The 16,430-nt window shown below is 38.9% G+C and overlaps 1 protein-coding gene and 1 non-coding gene across 2 annotated transcripts in view; both read right to left on the reverse strand.

Annotated features, from left to right (window-relative positions):
- IL1RAPL2 (interleukin 1 receptor accessory protein like 2) overlaps nucleotides 1–16,430 on the reverse strand; it is a 738,026-nt gene that overhangs the window by 698,163 nt on the left and 23,433 nt on the right. The window lies entirely within an intron of this gene.
- Nucleotides 6,402–6,508, reverse strand: LOC130034337 (U6 spliceosomal RNA). Its single transcript, XR_008794103.1, has one exon. It is a non-coding gene; the product is annotated as a U6 spliceosomal RNA (small nuclear RNA).

Consider the following 16,430-nt stretch of genomic DNA (forward strand, 5'->3'; position numbering starts at 1 on the left):
GACAACATCCCTTTATATAAAATCAGCACTGCAGGCAATAATTTGGGGGAAGCAGGATGTTGCAGACATGCCCAGCAATACTCAGGTATTCCTGGATCTGTGCTCAGGAGTGATCCCCGTGGTAGTGGGGGAGCTTATATGGTAGGTGTTGTATGTTAACCCTAAGTGTTTCAGGCTTCATCAATGAGTTGCCACTTTTTATCCACCGCAGAGAAATTTATGGTGATCTTATGAAAACTCCTAATCCCCTGAGTTTATCTTTAACTTTCTCTTTGTGCTTTACAATTCCCCAAGTGAGGCTAGTTACTTATGTAACCAAGTCTGGATTTGTATTTGTAGTGAATTATTTGCTTTTCTATTTTTCCTATAAATTTTCATATTTAACTACAGAGTAAGGGCTGGAGTGATAGCACAGTGGTAGGGTGTTTGCCTTGCACGCAGCCAATATGGCCGACCCGAATTCAATTCCTCCGCCCCTCTCGGAGAGCCCAGCAAGCTACCGAGAGTATCGCGCCTGCACGGCACAGCCTGGCAAGCTATCCATGATGAATTTTATATGCCAAACACAATAACAACAAATCTCACAATAGAGATGTTACTGAGCCCGCTCGAGCAAATCGATGAACAATGGGAGGACCATGACCGTGACTACAGAGTAATATTTTTTGCTTAAACACAGAAAGACTGTTAATGCTATGCTACTAATATTTGGGAGTTGTCTGACTCTGAAGTATATTTACTCTTGGGCAGGCATCCATCATAATTACTTGACTCTGCCTTCAGTAGCCATAGTTCCTAACACTCACAATGGGTAACCCCACCATGGGTCTTGAATGGTATCTTCTGAGACAAGTGTTATCAGTACAGTTCTATTCTGATGTTTAGGTCTAGCCCTGTATACAATGTAGGTGGTATGTTCTTTTCTTTCTCTCAATTTCTTTCTATAACTCAAATGGTGTCAGAAATTCTTGTTGATAGTCAAATTTAAGTGTATTTTGTTCACAGTTTTATTTGAAAACCTAAAGCCATAAACCCAAAATCAGATTTTTTTTCTTTGAAATCACAGGCAAGATGGTAAAGCTTGTTTCAAGCAGTTTGGCTCTTCTTGACCCCATTTATAATAATTCATGATTCAGTGTTCAATATCTCCATGTATTTTTGCTTCATTAAAAGCCGTCCATGTAGCTGGAGAGATAGCACAGCGGGTAGGGTGTTTGCCTTGCACGCGGCTGACCTGAGTTTGATTCTCAGCATCCCATATGGTCCCCTGAGCATGGCCAGGAGTAACTCCTGAGTGCAGAGCCAGGAGTAACCCCTGTGCATCGCTAGGTGTGACCCAAAAAAGCGAAAAAAAAAAGCCCTCCATGATCTATAATTTTATAGTTCTTTGTTCTTCACTCAGTATTTAGGCACAATGGTATTTATTTGGATCTTAGAATCACTAAGTCTATTTCAGCCCTGAATTTCCACTTTTTCTCTTCTCTGTTATTTTCTATCATTTGCTTATTAGAAAATTAAGCCTGGGGTTGGTTGATTTTATGTATCTCTTGGATCTAAATAAAGCCATAACACTGTTCAATAAATGCTATTTAAGTGAAAAGGCATCAAAATGTATATATTCAAGAGATACACCCTAATGTGGTACTAATTACCCTGCTCATTATAGAGACTGAGTTATATTATTGGTTAAAAAGTCACATTTCCAGAAATCAAAGGTTCAATACCCAGCAACACATGAGTTCCCCTACCAACAGTAGAAATATCTAACGCAAAAGCTAGGAAAAAATATAAGTCCTGATCACCAAATGTGGCTCAGAAACCAAAAAAAAATAGTGGGAGTAGTCAGAAATCAAGGGAACTGAGTGATAGCACAAAGGGTAGAGCATGAGAGTTTGGCCCCAGGCACCCCATAATAGTCTCCTGAGTACAGAGCCTGGAGTAAGTCTTGAGCACATCCAGGTGTAGCCAAAAAACAAAAACAAAAAACATTCCCAAGGTTAAGATTAAAATTTTGTGCTAAAATACATGAAAAGCAATAATTTTCCCTGTGATTAGAAAATATTACCCAAGATAATTTTACTGGGGTTTCCATAGGATTAGAAAGTGTTCTGTATCTGCATACCAGCAAGACAGGGAGAAACTAATATACATTAGGAACGAGGGAAAATAAATTATCACAGGTTTTTCTTATATGTATTAAATGCAAAAGGAAGATAACCACCTCGGCTAAATACTCCAAGGCCACTGAATGCACTGGAAAGCAGTGGTTTACAACAGACCACTGACTTAAGGGTGCTACTTGATTGGGAAAAATCTAGAAGAGGGCAATTGAGTGAGAGGCACAGTACCAGTGGATCATGAGAGGTCTTAAAGGATGAAAAATATACATTGAAATAGGCACACACAAGTTAATCAAAGGCAGAGAGACAGAACAGTGCTGCCAGGATGCTTGACTTGCACGCAGCTGACCCAGTTAGATCCTGCACTACATAGAGTCCCCAGAGCCCCTCCAAGGAATGATTCCTGAGCACAGAGCCAGGAATAAGCCCAGAGCACCACTGAGTTTGGAGGCCAAACCAAAAATTTTAAAATTTATGTGCATGAGAAACCATTATTAATAACATCGTAAGCCAAAAAGAAATCTCAAACAATAAAAATATTTTTTCAGTTAATCAAGAGAAAACATTTAAAACAGGAAGGAAGATCATCCCGTTTATTTTCAGTATTAGCTACTCTCCAAACACCAATACCTTGTAGGTTGAATAGTTAAAAGAGATCCAGTAAATCTTCTGTGAGTTTCTTAGACTAATTTCCTCTGTAATAAAGTCCAGACCTCTAGGTAAGGTTTCCAGGACAAAAGACATGAGATATTCCTCTGTGTACATTCCTTAGCCCTGCAGCCTGTGCCGCCCGGCCGGGCTGGTAAGGTGGTAGGGCGCGCTGTCACTCTGGGAGGTCCAATCTGAGCCAGAGGCCAGGGTTAAGAAGAAGGTCGAGACTTGCTCCTTTGCCTCAGCCCCAGAGGGCCGGTACTCTTGGTCTCCTGAGCCTGCCAGCTGCAGCGTCTGCTTGCTGCGTGCTTGCCTGCCAGCCCGCCTGCCCAGACAGCAGTTTATTAACTTGGAAAGGGATGTGCACGGGGAACCCTCAGGAAGGCATATAGGTTGAAGGTGGGAAAGTTTCTGTCTTTTCTAAACCTTAACCACAAACAACCGTGCAACCAGGCTCCGCAGCAATCCACTCTTGCTCCAATCTTTAGCTTGTGAAAGAGGCTACTGCCAAATACCTTTTTAACCTACGAACACATGCTAGATGATGACCAAGGGCTCTGGAATTTGAAGACAAGATCTGGTGTGAGTCTGGTTGTCACTATTGCTGACCTAGGGAAGGTACGAGCAAGACTGCCTGACAGACTCGGGATGATTTTTATTACTTGTGTAATCCAGTTCCTGGAACGGTTCCCACCCGCAATCTTGCATTATTTAGATTTTATTTTGGAAAAATGCCCCCAGGCTGGTTCTATTTAAAACGTTTCCTTCAACTGGGACCTAAAAATGCTACTTTTCTTTCATTAGACACAATTAGAGCTGTGCAAGTTTGAGAAGGAGACTGAAATGTATGCAAAAAAATGGTGATTGGACTTTTTTACTCTTATTCCTTCATGTGCTGAGGAAGACCAGGAGCACATTCTGGTTTAATACTGGCAAAGGGCTCTTGCACTAATATTGCGGCAGTGCTAAATAATTGCATGTAAGTGTACTTTTTAAGAACTTCCATATATTTTATATTAATTCATTCTGCAAACTGTGCAAAAAAATGGGCAGGGCAAGTAGCATCTATACTTGGACCCCAGCTGTGGTCAAGGCTGATTTCTGACTCAAGGAATTTTCGTAACTGTGCCCAGGGGACCATATGGGGAGCCAAGGAACATAGGCAAGTTCCTTACTGGCTTCACTATCTCCACAGCCTCAAGTAGCAACTACATTTTGCAGAGGAGTAAAAGAGACACGGAGCGGACAAATAACTTAGATAAATGCATAAAACTGGTCAGGAATTACACTTAAAGTTTAGGCGGTTAGGCCCTGGCTACTGTCAATGCCCGATTGTAACAACATGAGTTAATAGTGAAACTATGTTTATCTCTAGAACTTGGGAAGATTCACAGAAAGAAATGCAGATGTGTAAAGATAACATTTTAAAAATGCTATCACTATGCACAAAATTGAAGAATTTACTAAGTTATGTCTAAACTTCATTTTTTCTCTAATGATTTAATGTTACCTGCTTTAGGAAATAATTTATACTTTTTCTAGAGGGAAAATATTGGCAAAGCTTACAGTTCCTGGGGGGAAAGAAAGATCCAGTATTTGAAACATGCTGGAAAATCCAGATGCCTTTGTAACCTCCATTTTAAAAACATGTTTATAGCATAAAATTTTATATTTTATTTTCTCCTTTGAGTTAATGTAAACTTGCTATATCACCTATTTAAAAGAAACTAAATAAACTGAGGACATTTTTCATACGTAAAAGCAAAAGTACTTAGATAAAATACCTCAGGATATAGTTGTGATTTTTCTAATTATTTCCTTCAATTGTCATAGCTACTTCAAACACTTTCTTTGCAAATTCTAGAAGCATATAAGTCAGTGAATAAAAATTTCGCATTCTAAATTTTTAAATATTTGCTACCAGAGTGAAGACCTTTCTGACATTTTTGAAACATGAATTGACTGATATATTTAATTATTTATCTGCTATCTTCGAATCATGTTATCCTCATCAAAACATAAGAACAATGAATTGTAACTATAAAAGATTCAGGGAAGAAAACTGATAAGCAAATAAACAGGAGCTTTGAGTTTTTGAACTTTGGTGTTTAAGCCACCCCCAGAAATATTCAGGGGCCTCTCAGCTCAGTGCTTGGGGGGCCACTCCTGGAAGTGCCTAAGGGACTATGACAGGCTCAGAATCAAATCAGGGCCTTCTAGATAAAAAGCAAGTGTTCTAGCCCTCTAAACTGTCTTCCCAAACTCAAAATTATTTGGGGGCGGGGGAATTGGAGCCATACCCAGTCATGCTATGGGGTGCTACTCCCAGCTCTTTGCTCAGGAAACCACATGGGGTTGAATCTGTGTCAGCTGTATACAAGGCAAGAGCTTTAGCCCCTTTAGTAATGATCCAGCCCCAAGTCCCAGGATTTTTTTTATTTTTGATGAATTTGATTTCATGAGAGCCATTACAAAAGAACATTTTATTGAGAAATATTTTAACCTTGCTAGAAAAAAATTTAAAAAGGATAAATAAATCCAAACATCTGATATCAATATGTGAGCAACCTGTATTAACAAACTTGATAACTTTGATTAGTGTATCCATAGTGGGTAATATTGTATCCTGAAATAATCCAGCTAGGGCAGCATTATTCTCAGGTGCAAATGGGACACACTTTCTGCTTGATTACTTAAAGAAGCTTGATTTACGAGGCATATTGGGTATTTTTCTGAAATGGGGGCAGTAGGCCAAGTAAGTTGGGGAATGTCTGATCTAGATGAAATGAACCAAGGACCAATTCCTTTAAATGCACAATATGTTAAAATTCACAAAGAAGAAACAAATTTTTTAAATGGTCAACGGGTTACTACAAAAAGCCCTTCCTCTAAAATCAGGAATAAGATAAGGATATAGCATCATATTGAACATCTTAACCACAAGAATTGTGGCTATATGGATAGGGCAAAAAAATAATTTAAAAGTACTATAATAATTCATAGATGACATAATATTGTACATAGAAAACCCAACCGACTCCTCCCAAAGCACTCCTAGCAACAAACACATACAGCAAAGTAGCAGGCTAAAAATATCAATGCACAGACATTTGTTACATTCTTTTTTTTTTCCGTTTTTTTTTTTTTAAAGTTGTAGATTTACAATTTTTTGTGCTTTGGTTTCAATTATACAATGATCAGATACCCATCCCTCCACCAGTGCCCATTTTCCACCACCATGGATAATATCCCTCCCACCCCCATCCCCCCATCCCCCCTGTCTCTGTGGCAGGGCAATCCCCTGTGTTCTCTCTCTCCTTTTGGGTGTTGTGGTCTGCAAAAGAGGCATTGAGTGGCAAACATGTTCAGTCCATAGTCTACTTTCGACATGCATCTCCCCTCCTGGGAGGATCCTCCAAACATCCTTTATTTGGTGCTCCCTTCTCTATCTGAACTGCCCTTTCCTCTAGGATACCCGGCTGGCCTCTAAGTTATGGAGTAATCCTCCTGGTGCTGATCTCAGCTATTCTTGGGTATTAATCTCATACTTTGTTACTTTATATCCCCCAGATGAATGCAATCTTTCTATGTCTATCCCTCTCTTTCTGACTCATTTCGCTTAGCATGAAAAAAAATATGGAATGCTTCACGAATTTGCGTGTCATCCTTGCGCAGGGGCCATGCTAATCTTCTCTGTATCGTTCCAATTTTAGTATATGTGCTGCCGAAGCGAGCACCATTTGTTACATTCTTATAAAATCATGATTTAATTTATGTTAGATCTCTAAGCAATGAAAAACTTAGGTAAGCATTTAACGGAATATGTACAATATCTATACAAAGAAAACAAAAATGAGAACAGTGCTGGAAGACAGATACCGATTTTGAGACTAAAAATACAGTAAGTCAAAAGTACAGTATTTCTAAAGGATAGATAAAAGGACTCGGGTCGGCCATGTTGGCTGCGTGCAAGGCAAACGCCCTACCGCTGTGCGAACTTGGCAGTAAATGTGCATCAGCACAGTTAATTGATCCTTGGTAATGTCCAGGACAATATTTTCAACAAATGTTATTTGAACAAGTGACAGAGAGAAATCGGGAGGGAAGAGGTGAGGGAGAAAGGCACACAGGGAGAGATAGTACAAGTGCTAAGATATCTGCCTTGCATATGGCTGAACACAGTTGAATGCTCCAATGCTCCTGAGCACTGCCAGAGTGGCCTCTGAGCACTGATCAAAAATCAGTTTCTGACCACCTCCAAGTGAGTTTCCAAAAAGAAAAAGAAGAAAGGAAGAAAAGGAGCAAAAATAAAATTTCACACACATTTTTTTCATTTGGTTTGGAGGTCATTCCTCGCACTGCTCAGGACTTACTCTTGGCTGTGTTCTCAGAGATCACTCTCTGTGGTGTGTGGGGGGACCGTATTCGGTACCAGAGATCATACGCGGGGGTCGGCCATATGTAAGGAAAATATCCTACCCTATACATACTCTCTTTCCAGCTGCCAATTTACACATATCTAATATCCATAGAAGAGTAAGTCAAAATGAAGAATATATATATATAAATGTAAAATGCAAAGTTGTAAAAATCCCTAAAAGACAAACATAGGAGAAAACTAGAATAACTTAGATGTGGAAATAATTTTTAAATTACCTCTCCAATTTCAAAGATATTACCATTAGGAAAATGATAAACTTGCCTTTGTTAAGATAAAAACAAATATCTCTATAATAAGCAAGACAAGCCACAAATTTGGAGAAAATAATTGCAGAATACACATCTGCAAAATTTAAAAATATTCAAATTTATCAATAATTAAACAGAATTATTTCAAATTCTTTAATTTTTTTTTTTTTTTGCTTTTTGGGTCACACCTGGCAATGCACAGGGGTTATTCCTGGCTCTGCACTCATGAATTACTCCTAGTAGTGCTCAGGGATCCATATGGGGTGATGGGAATTGAACCCAGGTCGGCCCGTGTGCAAGACAAACACCTTACCCGCTGTGCTATCACTCTAGCCCCAATAATTTAAAATAAGTCCATGAGGCCAGGGAGCTAGCTCAAAGGGCATGTGTGCATTCTTTGTATGTGGGAAACCTGGGTTCAATCTCCTGCACAGCACAGTTCTCCAAGCACTGGCCAGAGCTACCTCCAAGCAGTAAGCCAGAAACAGTCCTTGTCCATTTCTGGACGCTGCCCCCCAAACCCGCCACCCCCTTATGGGTCAAATAAATTAAAATACATTAAAAGACAATTCAACAAAATACATATATGTAAAATAAGCATTTGGAAATTTGTACATCATTGGATGTGTAAATGCGAACTATTAGAATGGCCAAAAATCCAGAAAATACCAAATGTAGTTTAGGATGTAAGTAAAGTAAAGTAAAGTAAAGGCCCTCCCGTTGATCATCGATTAGCTCGAGCGGGCCCAGTAACGTCTCCAGTGGAGACTTTGTTGTTACTGTTTCTGGCATATCGATGTAGAATAACAAAACCTCTGTTTTATTATTTGTGAAGAAGTTAAAAGTTGTACACACTTTGAAAGGGAATTTTGCATTATCTTACAGAACTAACCATGCATACACTTACCATATAATGTAACATTCCCAGTTTTGGTATCCACACAAAAGAGAAGAAAACTCATATTCAACACAAAAAACTACATATAGATATTTATCGCAGGCAGCTTTGTTCATGATTGCCAAAATTCATAATCAAAAAATATTTCTTTCAACAGGTGAAGGGATAAATTGTGATAATCCAGACAATGGAATATTGAGTTCTAAAAAGAAATTATCTGCCAAAATATATTCCTCTGGACAGCAGAAAGATTTTTAAAAATTTGTTTTTAGCCTTGACAGGGTAAGTCGGTTCCATTCACTCTATTGTGGTTGAAGTGGGGGCCAGTCTGGAGGTAAAGGAATCAGCCTTTTTCACTCACCAACATATACACACATATGATCCTTATATATAAGTGTTGCAGGTGGAACTCTGGTGGTGACTAAGTATACTGATACTTGTCCTGCTGCTCCCATGCCAGCCCCCCCCCCAAAAAAAGAGAAATGAGTTATCAAAACGTGAATATATACAAAGGAATTTTAAGTGAATATTACCAAGCAAAATAAACCAATTTGAAAAGGCAATATACTGTATGATTCTAATTTATGAAACTCTGGAAATGGCAAAGCTATAAAGGATAATAGAAAAGATGAGTTGTTGCCAAGATTTGGGATAACAGAAATAGGTATAGCACAACAATTTGGGGAGTTAGTGAAAATGTACTGTTTGATACGATAGTGGATATAACTCTTAATATATTTGGCCAAACCCAAAGGATATAAATCACTGAGTAAACCTTGAAAACCAACTGGATTGAGCCAGGGCAATGTCTGAAAGGACTGGGGCACATGCTTTGCATGCAGAAGAACTGGTTTCAGTCTGAAGCATACTGAGCACTAGTGTACCTCCAAATATAAACACTATGAATCTAGAATTTTCAGGATGTATCAGTGGAGGGACCTCAATTATAACAAATGGACCACTCTGGTGGAAGATATTGATAACATGGGTTACATTTTTGAGGATAGGAGGTATATAAGAAAGATCTCTACCTTCCTCTCAATTTACTTCGAACCAAAACTTCTCTCAAAAATTAATTCTTTACTTTCTTTTTGGTTTTTGGACATACCTGGAAGGGTTCAGGGAACACTTCCCCAGCTTAGTGTAGGGAGGCTGCTCCTGAGATGCTCAAGGAAACACTGTGGTGCTGAGGACTGAACCGATAATTCCACATACAAAGCATGTGCTCCAGACTTTGAAGCTATTTCCCTATCCAAAAATTAAGGTGATGTGTTTTGGTTTTATTTCGCTTTTGCTTTGAGACCACCTGGTGAAGGCTGAGGTGCTGCTTCTGGCTTTGTGCTTTGGAATCACTTCCGGTGGTGCTCAGAGGTTGTTGCACAAATATCACACAACATCAGGGATAGAATCCAGCTCTTCCATATAAAAGCATGCACTGCGTGTTCCCAGCCCAAAATTAATTTTAAAGGCATGGTAGCACGGTCCTCCCATTGTTTATCAATTTGCTTGAGTGGGCCCAGTAACATCTCCATCATGAGACTTGTTGTTACTGTGTTTGACATATTGAATGTGATACTCTCGGCAGCTTGCCGGGCTCTCCTAGAGGGGCGGAGGAATCAAACCTGGCTCTGTTGGGCCGACTGCATGCAAGGCAAATGCACTATCGCTGTGCTATCTCTATGCAGAGCTAGAAAGATAGTATAGTAGTTCGGTTGCTTGCTGAGCAAATCCAGGAGTGTGAAACCTGAGAGCATACCAAGAGTAAGCCCTGGCACAAACAAGTGTGTCTCTAAAATAAACTAACAAAAGAGGTCTCTGCTATAATAAAACTTGAAGGAAATAATGACCTTCTGAAAGGCGTATATGTCATTTTAAACCATTAAGTAAAATAATTTTATTTAGAACCTTGAATAATTCAGGGTCTTATAATTCCTTTCCATTTTGTTTATAACAAAGAATTTAATTTTTTCATGACTTTCTCTTGACTGTGATCACTGTATTACTGTATCACTGCCATCCCATTGTTCATCGATTTACTGGAGCGGGTGCCAGTAACGTCTCCATTAGCCCAGCCCTGAGATTTTAGCAGCCTCTCCTTACTGATCTTTCCCAACACTGCCATATTGAAGGTTCTTTCAGGGTCAGGGGAATGAGACCCTTTATTGTTACTATTTTTGGCATATCGAATACACCACAGGTAGCTTGTCAGGCTCTGCCGTGCAGGCGCGATACTCTCAGTAGCTTGCAGGGCTCTGTACATATGTACATATATATTTTTTCCTCTGTGATTTGTTGCCTACTGTCTGAACCCCATCAAATGTGGTGTGGTAATTATGGAAAATGGGTAGGGAGTGTCTTATGATGTGTCCAAGTATATGTTCACTCATATGTGAGGCTCGGCCTGAGTATGTGGAAAGTGGCCTGGAGCATGGTGGCAGTTGGGTAGTGGAGGTCGGCTGCGGGGCTGGGTCCCTGGGGAGGGGAGGGCTCTCACCCACTCCCCTTGGGGCGCCCTGAGTGAAAACAGCCTGGCGTGGAGTCTGGTGACACAGTTATGGGGGCCTCATTTTTATGCTCCTTTCCGGAAGAAGCAGCCATGAGTTCCAGAGGATGTCCAGTGAAGAGACTATCTGCCCTGGAACTGGCAGGAGGTAGCTTATGTGTGTGATCCTTGGGTTGCCGGAGACTGAGGGAAGCAGGGAGAGGTTAATATAGAAATAATATATAAATAATAGGTTATGAGTTTATGTACATTTTCACCCATTAGATTGAAATTATGAGCAAACACTACCTTATTAACTCTTCTCTACTGCTGACAAAAACATTTAGCATTGGGATGACACTGAAAATATCAATCCTAGCGTAGTTCAAATATAATTTCCCTATAGTTCGTGATACAATCAAAGAAAAGGTCTACCCAGGGATTTAAATTAGACTTGAGTAGCTCATTACTTAAGTAAATGCTCTTTGGAGTCAGAGTGGCTAGGGTTTAAATCCCAGCTCTGTAATATCTTAACTCTGGATCTCTGGGCAGCTCACTGAATCTAATTTTTGCATATTTAAAATGAGAGCAATAAAAGAGCTATCCTTATTAGGCTGTTGCATTACACAAATGTTAAGAACCATGAAGAGTCTGATGTTTTGCCATACTTGCAAATCAAAATATTACTCTGTTAATGGGTTCCGGTAGAAAAGGAGAGAGTCTAAGTCAGAAATAATGGACATTTAATTATAGATAGCAGCAAATTCAGCAAGTGTAAGCATTTGTATTGCTTCCTCAAACACAATTCTCACTTAACAATATGATGCCACGTGATACTTGCAAAATAGTGGGTTGCATTAGAGAAGAATGCCAAGCTTAGGAAATGTTAGTAGTTCATAAAGGGCCATAAATATACAATCTTTTGCTCTAGAGGGAGATACTAACTATATAGTTCAAGACTAAGCAAACAAAACTTTGTTCTTAAGGAAGCCACAATTTCTAAGATGGCTCTCACTATATCCTTGAAAAGATGATCTGGGACAAGCAATAGTCAATGCTTCTGCATACAAGAAATGGAGAATTGTCTGATAACAATAAGATGATTCTTTTAACATATCTATCAAAATATTTTGTATAAATTTACCTGGGTGGGAGTGATAGTACAATGAGTAGGGTGCTTGCTTTGCACATGGTCAACCTGGGTTTGAACCCGGCACTACTTATGGTCCCCTAGCTAGGTATGATCCCTGCTTGGACTCAGCAGCAGCAATGATTTGCAGCTCAGCTCACACTAGTTCACGCTTCCACCTTCCTGGAATATTTTCTGTTCCTGATGCAGTCCAGCATTTCACCCTGAGACTCCAAGAAGCCTGACTCCAGAGCACTGTAGCACTGGCCACCTCTGTCTCAGCACTCAGGCTCTCAGGTGTAAGTTGTAAATCTAAGTGCCGCCAGGTATGGCCCCAAAACAGAAAAAAAATCTGAACCGCCCTTTAAAATATCATCATGATTAATATGTATCTACGAAATCCTAAGCCAAACTGTATAGTGAATCAAAAATTTTAAAGCAGCCAATGAACCACCTGACTATAAAATTATATATAGAGATATTAAAAAACTATTGAACACAAAAATTTATCAACAATATATCTTTCACCTTGAATTTAAGGAAATACATTAATATAGGGCTGGAGTGATAGCACAGAGGATAGGGAGTTTGCCTTTCAAGCGGCCAACATGGCCGACCCAAGTTTGATTCCTCTGCCCCCCTCGGAGAGACTAGCAAGCTACTGAGAGTATCTTGCCTGCATGGCAAAGCCTGGCAAGCTACCCGTGACGTATTCGATATGCCAAACATAGTAACAATTGTCACAATGGAGACATTACTGGGCCCGCTCAAGCAAATCGATGAAGAAGGGGAGGACAGGGACAGTGACAGTGACATTAATATAGATTTTAAGCATTATAGAATTTAAGCATTAGTTTCCTATCCAGGAAAAAAATAAATTATATAGATGATAATATATTCATAAACAGTTGATATTATTTATCTTTTATTGACAAGCTCATTTCACCATTCTCAAGGGAAACAATCGCAATTTGGCCTATGGGTACAGGTAGATAGTTGCAAATCTGGATGCTGTTGATTGACTAAGATGTGGATAAATATAAGGCAATAACCAAGGTAAGTTCCAGAAGGATTCCTGCCAACATTATCTGCATATTGATACGAGTGATCTATTTTATACTTCTTAGATGAAAACAATTTTAAGGCTCATTTTGCTACAGAACATGCATAACCAAAAATGGTTCTGCATTCTTCTAAAATCTGTAGAGAACTATGATGTTTCCATTATTCAAAAAAAGAACAAATAAAAAAATCTCTTCTCCAGTAAGTCTTCCTGAACAAATTTCACTGAGTCTGATATCTATTATGTTCTTCCTTATCTCTTTCCTTCTTCTTGTGCAGATTATATTGAAACTTTTCTATAAATATATTTCATAATTATTTCACAGAATTCACAAAAACTTGGCTTTTGGTTTGAGTGTTCAGCAAGCTTTTAAAAAGTACCAAATTTCGGCCGGAGAGATAGTACAATGGTTAAGGCACTTGCCTTGTTTGTATCCAACCTGGATTTGATCCCTTGCACTTCAACCCTCTCTGGGAATTATCTGTGAGCACAGAGGTCTGAGCATAACCCAGTATGGATAAGAACAAAAGACAAAGAGAAAAACACACAAGAATAACTTTCAATCTTCATGTAGCTTTCAACCCATCAGCCAAATTGAATTTTTATCTCATAATTCACATGGATATATTAGCCAAATTTGAGTAACTTCTGTTCATACTTACCTTATATGATCCCTGTACACAATTAAAGATTTGTAACTCCACTGACTTATAAACTGCTTCTACGATTCTTCTAATTATTTTTCCACTTCTCTGATCCCTCCTATTATTGGCACTCCTGCCCTAGCCTATCTAGCAAATGCTAGTCATGTACTCCCCTGGCATCAGAATTTTTACTGTCATCTATGTGTTGGGTGGGTGGAGGTGGGGGTGGGGAGGACACCAGGTAAAGCTCATGGCTTACTTTTACTTGTGGCTCTGTGTTCAGGGATCACTCCTGGTGGTGCTAAGGAATCAAATACGGGACCAAAGATCAAATCAGGGTTGAATGCATGCAGGGCAAGTGCTTAATCTCTTGTGCTCTCTCTCTCTGAAACCTTTCCTCTGTCATTTTGTGTTTATAAGTATGTGTTTGAATGTACTACTGTACATTTGTATATTTATACTGTCTTCCCAACTATTGTCACTAGCAATTTTGTTCAAGAACTGGGGTCCAACCAAAATGTAAAAACATTGAAGTTTATGAACCTTATTCCGGTACCATACTCTTCCTATATTCTAGTCAAAAGCATCAAACTATAATTCTGTGTTACTGTCATAGCAACTTATCAGTCCCATACTAAACTTATTTTCTCTTCTTTAATATCTGTTATATGCTCTTTAGTATTTATCATTAGTAGAGGCATTATAATTCAAACTATCTACTTTTGAGGTCAGAGAGATAGCAGTGGTGTCATATAGAGTACTATCACATGTATAGTACAAGATAATTGCCAATTCCACAGCTGACTTAAGTCTGATCCCTGGCACTGCCTATGGTCCCCAAGCACTGTTAGGAATGAGTCCCTGAGCAAAGAGCCAGGAGTAAGCCTTGATCACAGCTTGATGTAGCCTCTAAGCAACAAAATTAAAGCAAAACCCAAAAACAAACTACCTAGTTGTTCAAAATTATAGTCTATTCAGCCTCCTTACACATAATTTATCAACATTTTATGCTAATCGTATCTCAAGTTCTCTCCTCATGATACATCATCTAGGTTCTGCTATATTTCAAGCCCTACTGATGTTTTAACTGTACTATTGAAGCAGTGTCCTGATAATTAATCCTATATTTATTTTTCCCTTCCAATATTTTGCTCCAAAGCAATAACTAAATTTTTCTAACAAGGTTTATAAACAGAAGTGTTAGGATGGCAGCAGTCAGAGATAAGTGATTCCTGAAGTTTAAGTGTAATATAGTGGATAAAAATGATAGTGTAAAAGATGTTCTGAGGTTAGAAAAGTAGGCAAATGAGTAAGCAGTTCTACTATAAAACCTTTAATGAGAGTGGACATTGGTAGAAAGGAAAAAACAGAGAGACAGGTTAGGGATCTGTCCTCAAAACTCTCCTCTCCTTGCTCTATGTTTTCTTTCTCTACGGATATTTCCATTTGTTCAGATCTAACTTCTGCCTCTCGTTGTCTCATTTCCATCTCTGATGTCTTCCTCAGATCTATATTAATATTTAATTTCCCTTGTCTTTATTAGGGTCTGCCTACTAAGATTCCCTCATGTGCTTCAATGCGAAAATGCTACCAAAAGGCAATTTTACCTCATCTAGCTTCCCCTTCATTCTCCATCTAGTGTCTAGCATCACTATGTCACTATGTATTGATTTAGTCCCTATAGCAGAAACCTGGAAATTACCCTAATTTTTCTCTTATACCCATAGCCACTCCTATGAAACCTACCCATCAAATGTCTTTCTATACATTGTTCTGGAAAACACATTTGGATACACATTTTTGCTGCTGTCATTTATATCTTTTATTTGCAAGCGGCAGCTCCCAAGTGGTGCTTATGAATTCTGGATGCCCCACTGATGATTTTTGGCCAACACATTCATTGGCTTAGCTCCAGGGTCTAAAGGTGCATTGCTAACTGGGGTAATCGTGGCAGTGCTGGTTGTCTCTAGAGTCACAACCAACAGTGTTCAGGGATCTCCATAGCTGCATCTGGTGGTACTATGTAGGCCATATAGTGTTGTGAACTGAACCTTGGTAAGGTGCATGCTTGAAATGCACCACTGGCACTATACTATCTCTATGCCTTTGTTTATATATGCAATTACAGTGATATCCCCTAAAGAGTCTTCTTTACAATAGTTTTTCGCTTTTTATTCATCATTTAAGTTTCTTTGCTATCTTTTGTATGTTCTTTCTCTAGTTGTAACTCTAGAATAAGGCAAACATGAACCTTTTAAATGGGGGGAGGATGATAAATAAAATTTACATATTGAAATAGAAGAAAACCTGTAAGTCCACAACTGTACCTCATGGTGTTTCACTAATTAAAAAATGTTAAAAAATTTAAAAAAAATACACAAGATAAAGCTTAAAAATAGCAAAATTTGGGGCTGGAGAGATAATATACGAAGGTATCTGCCTTGCATACAACTATTTTCCCCAGCACTTCCAGGAGTACCCCTGAATTTAAAAAAAATCAAGTTATTAACCCCTGAGCGTCTCTTGGTGTGACTCCTCAAAAACAATACCAAAATAGCATATTTTATACAACTGGGATTTACCAACCTTCTTACACAGTATTTGAATGATTAGTTTGTTTCCTCTCACTCGCATAATTCCTTTAGAGACAAAATGCTGTCTTTCTCAATATAATTTATAGAATGAAGGTAATGCCCATCTAATAAATACTATCACTATCACTGTCCTCCTGTTGTTCATTGATTTGCTCAAGCG

The sequence above is a fragment of the Sorex fumeus genome, unplaced genomic scaffold (genome assembly GCF_029834395.1).
Source record: "Sorex fumeus unplaced genomic scaffold, SorFum_2.1 ptg000058l, whole genome shotgun sequence".
NCBI classification, from domain to species: Eukaryota; Metazoa; Chordata; class Mammalia; order Eulipotyphla; family Soricidae; genus Sorex; species Sorex fumeus.